The sequence below is a fragment of the Danio rerio genome, chromosome 10 (genome assembly GCF_049306965.1).
Source record: "Danio rerio strain Tuebingen ecotype United States chromosome 10, GRCz12tu, whole genome shotgun sequence".
NCBI classification, from domain to species: Eukaryota; Metazoa; Chordata; class Actinopteri; order Cypriniformes; family Danionidae; genus Danio; species Danio rerio.
Window position 1 is genome coordinate 21,970,379 of NC_133185.1, and position 6,566 is coordinate 21,976,944.

General features: G+C 34.4%; 1 protein-coding gene across 1 annotated transcript in view; it reads right to left on the reverse strand.

Annotated features, from left to right (window-relative positions):
* si:dkey-106l3.6 overlaps positions 1 to 4,493 on the reverse strand; it is a 30,330-nt gene extending 25,837 nt beyond the window's left edge. Inside the window, exon 1 of the mRNA XM_003199320.7 lies at positions 3,946 to 4,493. The gene's annotated coding sequence lies outside the window, so the exon portion shown is untranslated. The remainder of the gene's footprint in view (positions 1 to 3,945) is intronic.
* Positions 4,494 to 6,566: the final 2,073 nt, after the last annotated feature.

A 6,566-nucleotide genomic window follows, 5' to 3' on the forward strand; every position in this document is an offset into this window, starting at 1 on the left:
GACATTTAAATGACTATAAGAAACTTTGCAAGTACATGTCAACTTACCTTAACCCTAACCCCAACCTAACAGTCCACTTATAATCTAATGAGAACTAGTTGGCATGTAGATGCAATGTAACTTAAATTCAACAAACGGACCATCAAAATAAAGTGTGACCAAGCAAAATATTAAGTGAATCTTAATTATGGCAAAGCATTAGCTAATGATTGAATTGAACTTCTCTTGGAACTGCACTAAGGATTTGGCCACACATGTTTGTAGTGTAATGTGTAATTATATAGCGCATTTATTGTGTATGGCCATAAACCCAAAGCGCTTCACAAGCATGAAGGGGGGTCTCTCCAACCACCACCAGTGCGAAGCATCCACTTGGATGATGCGACGGCAGCCACAGGACAACGGCGCCAGTGCGCAAACCACACACCAGTTATTAGTGGAGTGGAGAGACAATGATACATGGATATACCTCCAATTCAGTGGATAAAGATGATTGGGAGGCCATGATCGTAAGGGCTGATAGAGGAACTTTAGCCAGGACAACGGGGTAACATCTCTACTCTTTGTGAGAAGTGCCTTGGAATTTTTTGTGACCACAGAGAGTCAGGACCTCGGTTTAACATCTCATCCAAAAGACGGCGCCCACTGACATTATAGTGTCCCCTTCACTTGCAACTTGGGGCATAAGTACCCCCTGCTGGCCTCCCTAACACCACTTCCAACAGAAACCTAGCTTTCCCATGTGGTCTCCTATCAAGGTACTGACCAGGCTCAAACCTGCTTAGCATCAGTGAGTAACCGGTCTTGGGGTTTACAAAATGATCAATGAACCCAAAAAGCTCGAAATAATGAATAACTGGAAATTGTGTATTGGATTTTTTAAAAAGAAAATCTAATGGAAACTATTAAATAATTGACTGGACAGACCAGAACTGTTTGTATTAAGAATAAACTAAAGGAATATCTGAGTTTCTCCTTACAGCAATTTAAGCTGCCATGTAATACTTAATAGAATACCAGTGTAGTTTTTTCTCCTAATTTGCATATTTGGAATTCTGGAGAAAGTAGACTGGAATAGGCATGGGACGATAACCAGGTTTAAGTTTTAAAGTGGTTTGAAAATTCAAGGTTTTGAAACATCCAAAGTTTTCTGTTATACCGTTCCTACTGTATATGTAAGTTATTTTTAAGTTATTTTTAAAAAATGTTTTGTTAAGAAATCTGTTTTTGAAAGTAATGCAAGAGAGCAGAAAACAGAGGAGAAGTCAATAATTAATTTTAATTATTTAGCCTGACATGTTTACTGGTTCAAAATATCATAAATGTTTCCTAAAATGAAATGTATTTTGTTCAATGGGGGAATTTTTTTAACCTATATATATATATATATATATATATATATATATATATATATATATATGTATATTCCTTATATAATAAAACATATGGGGTAAGAAATATGAATGCCAGTTCTTAAAACAATGACAAACCAAAATATGTTTATTTCCAATTTAATGTTAAACAGATCTACAGTGCTCAGCATAAAGTATAAAGTTTTGTTTATATATATTTATATATACACACACACACACACACACACACACACACACACACACACACACACACACACACACACACACACAATTATTGTACAAAATTATTGATATAATATTTAATATAAAAATACAGTAACATATATCAACTGTATAATTATATATTAACTATAAAAAGAAAGAGAGAGAGAGAATAAATTATTTGAATATTTATGGAATATTTATAGTATGTATAAATATTATAAATATAAATATTTATTTATAAAAAATAATAAATATTTGAGTTTATATAAATATACAATATTTAGAAATATATTAATTTAATCCTAATCTTATTTTTCCCCAATATAAAACTAAACAAATATCCTATTGAAAACACTGAAAATTAATTAAATGTTACCAACTCAGAATCCCACATGGTAAAGGAATGACAATGTAAACTGTTTTAGAATTTACTTATTCCCAAAATAATATTAATAATAATAATACATTATTATTGATATAATACGTAGCCAAAAGTATCCCACTGGATTAAAATCAGAATACTAGTTGGAAACTGTCTAATAAAACAACAACAAAAACAACAATAACGAAAACATTCTAATCAGTAATACAACAACCATGCCAATCAAATTTGAACCAAAATTTTGATTCAATCCTCATATTAAACATGAATCTTAGTACATGATTATAGATCATTTTGGAGGACTTTTCCCCAACCAGGATAAACAACAACACCGTCATCACTAATTGGTGACACTTTTAACAAGTAGCAATAACATTCACCAACACAAACTCATTATTTCCAGCTGATGTTGGGATGAGCTCAGGTGCACACACACACATTTATCTGCTGTCCTCCTTTAAATTATTGACAGACAGTATTGATTGCTGAATCCCCATTGAGACAGTAGGGGCTGAATCTACAGTCCAGGAAGCAAACAGGGGCTTCTGGGTGTTTGGCGGTGATTTTCTCAACACTTATCAGTATTCTGGGAGTGTGTGCATCATCTGTGTTAGCAGTTTTTAGTGCAGTGTCGTGGGAGGGGCGGTTATGCAACCAGAGCAGCAAACGCAGCACACTGACTGCAGCGCATGTGCATGCAACATACACACACACATGCTCAAGCACAGGTCTGTTTCTGGCTTAACCACACATGACGGTTAGTATGTGTCAGTGTATAGTAGTCTCATGAGATCAGATTCCCACTCATTTGAGTCATTGATGGAATCTGTGTTTGTGTTGAACACGCGATTATGAATTGCATCTTGCCCTTTTGCAGAAATGGTTAACATGCACACATATACACAAGTACTGAAGTGCACATGTCCTGAGTGAGGATGTGGAAATGCAGAAAAATGAAAATATGACGAATTTGAGATGGAAAATACTCAAAAACTACAAAATCACATAGATATATATACAAAAGAAAACTACTGATGATCGTTAAAATATTACATTATTTATAATAATTATTATTATTTAATATATTTGTAATATTGTAATATTTAATATTACAATACATTATTATACATAACATTTTTATACATTATATATATATATATATATATATATATATATTCTAATAAATATATAAGATATTATTAATATTTTATCAAAATAATAAGGTAAACGATTTTATTTACAATAAATAATTACATTTATAATTTATTTATAATATTAAATATTATTATTCTTATTCTTATTATTATTATTAAAAATGCAATAGAATACTTTTGATTATTTGTATTTAATTAAATTATTGTCAATATTTAATTTAATTAAAACATGTAAATTAAATATTATACCTAATTTTTGTATAATAACAATTTAACATTATTAGAATTTTATAAATAAAAGAAATAATATATCATTTATTATCTATTACATATTAGTTATATTTTTAAATCAGTTCCATATACATAAAATTATTTAAAACTATATATATATATATAAATACAATATGTAATTTTGATATAAGGAACAGTTTTACAATAGTACAATTTAAATTTTTACAATAAAAATATAAAATACACTCCAATCTATAACATCCTTTCAGTTGATCAGTTGAATTCACCACATATATTTGATTGATGTAAAACTTAATTAAACCTATATTTTGACCTAGTGTACATATTATGTAATATGTTGTATGTACATCTGTACTTCTTAAAGAATTTGTCAAATCAAATCACACAAAACGTTATTTCATTATATAACCTCAATAGACACCAACATCTTTTTTTATGTTGTTAAAATCTTTAGAAGCAGATTCCATAAAAATAACTTAAGACAAAATCTGCACCTTCACAGCGTACAACATTCAAATAACATTGCACATTTACCTCCTGTCAACATGCTACAATAACACTCCTTCAGAAGCACCCTCACCTGTGTTTAGTTGTCTCTAGTGAATATTTCGTGGCAGGTCTCTGGATTTGAGATGACTGATGAGGTCGATTCATAAGATCTTGGCGTGGTTCTCACATGGGGACACAAAGTTCCTGTAAATCTGCTGCTGTATCTCAGCCTCTCTCGGCCACCAGATGCTCCTGTTGCATCCCAAAGCACGGAGGAGAAACACTTCCAAGAAGGACAGATGGATGGATGGGCGGGTGGAGGATGGAAAAGATGGAGGACGAGATGTCAGATGCGTCACAAAGCACCGTTCTCTCCTTCTTCTGCTCTTCTTCAGGACCACCGATGCTCCTGCTCTTCCACTCACTCACTCACTCACTCACTCACTCACTCATTCATTCACTCAGCCAGAAAGAGGATTCGTCCGCTCTCCACCTTTTCCTCTCACTCGTATGCTCTGCTATTTCTCTGCTAAATCTTCCAGTGAGGCCATTTATCTTTCCATTTCTTCCTCTCTTTCTCTCTGTCTGAAAGCAAACACTCACACACACGCACACACACTCTCTCTGACTCACCAGTACAAGCTTCTGTGAGTATTTCCACTCTTACATCTCTCTCTCTCTCTCTCTTTCTCTCTCTGCTGCAGTGCCTCTGCAGGCTGGATCACGTTTTCACTAGGAGAAAAAAAACAAAGAAATCAACCAATCAGAGCCCTCGACTCATCCTCCCTCCTCCATCCGCAAGCTCTCTTTCTCTCAGCCTCCATCCGTCTCTTTGTTTTACTCCGACTCTCTGCCTTAAACAGTGTACAGATGCAAATACACACACATACATACTTGTATATACGCTCTATGAGGACTCTCCATAGGCGTCATGTATTTTATACTGCTTATTATTTGGCTCTCACAGAAAAATCTGAATCTCAAAAAACCATAAGTACAAATTTTAAATGTTTTGAATTATGCTGAAAAAAGTCATGTCTTCGTAAACCATCGTTATAGAGTATGAATAGGTCATAGCCATGTCATTATTCAGTTAAGGGTCCTTGTAAATCTGTACACACACACACATACACACACACACGTGTTTAAATATTTGTGTGTTGTCATTGTGGATCATTCTGACGCTGATGGAGATGCTGTAAACAATGCAACTATGAAGAGGCACATAGCTTACAGATGATGACACTGTAAGTAAGTGGTGCGCAATAAACAGGTGTAAGATGCTTGGAGAGGACAGTTGGTATATGGTTGTGCATTATTCATCTGCGCGGAGCGAGGACATCATGAGGGATGCTGGGACTGGGGATTGTGTTATATAACAGACAGAGATTTTCATCAGTTTTAGCTTTACACATGTCCTTGTGCCGACCTACGGATAATCCACAGTTGCAATGTTGTATTTATCGTAAGTCATAAGTGTTTGCTGGGGTGTTTTATGTGGTCGCTAGGGTTTACTGGGTTGAAATGGTAACACCCTTGAGTCTCTGCCCTTTTCTATTCTCTGGAAATGACTTTGGTACTTCAGCGTAAGTCCATGGGACACCTTATACTGAGGTTGCTTTCATAAATACTGATTTACACTTAATATAAAAAGATTCATTCCTGCAACCCAGAACTGGGAAACGTAGAAAAAGATTATCTATCTATCTTTAAGGTAGAAAAAAACTAGAATTATTGTTATGATTCATTTATTTTCTTTTTAGCTTAGACGCTTTATTAATCTGGGGTCGCCACAGCGGAATGAACCACCAACTTATCCAGCACATGTTTTACGCAGCGGATGCCCTTGTAGCTGCAACCCATCTCTGGGAAACATCCATACACACCCATTATTGTTATCCTCACATTTACCAGAAATTTTGTTGTTGTTTTTGCGGTTGAACATCAACAGTTGGCAAGAATAACAAATCATTTTTGTGACTGAGATTCCGGGTTATTTTACCAAATAATATTTTCTTACAGAAAAATACTGTATGGTCAAAAATAAATGAAAACATGTCTGAAAAGATGAGTGGCACCTTTTTTGTTATAGAGACCAATTGTCATTTTATTCTAATTTTGACACCATTTAATTAGGAATGTCACTAGTGCATCCAGTGAAATTTTAGTTGATCTCTTTTTTTCCACAGCTGTAATATGTGTTTTACGTAAAGCTATAGAATATAAGCCCCCAGTTCCAGATCTGCCACATTCTGTTCTCAATAAGACTCCTTCAGAGTACGTCAATAGATTATTTTTCCACGTTTTTATTTCACATTTAAAAACTCACCTTAAATACTGGCGTTTCATTCATTTCTAACGAGTTACACACCGAAGTGTGTTTTGCAGACAATGGCATCACAGAATGAAAACATTCTCTCGTAGGTTTTTCTCTCAGCAGTGTTTGTTTGTAGCAGATATTAGCAGCTCACGCTAGCTTTGCTCCCCCTGCAGCACAACACAGAGTCCTGCACTCCAGATTTCTACTGCCCATTCAGCTTTATGTTCACACATTATTCATAACATATTTCATATAAGGAAGAGAGACGGAAGTACTAGGTTTGCGATTTGTTTTTATAGCTTACAGCAAAAGGTCAGGGAAAAAAAAAGATTTGTCCTTCTGGCAAAAGGGTAGACTTACCAGTTCAATAGTGACAAGTAGTAGGCCTATTA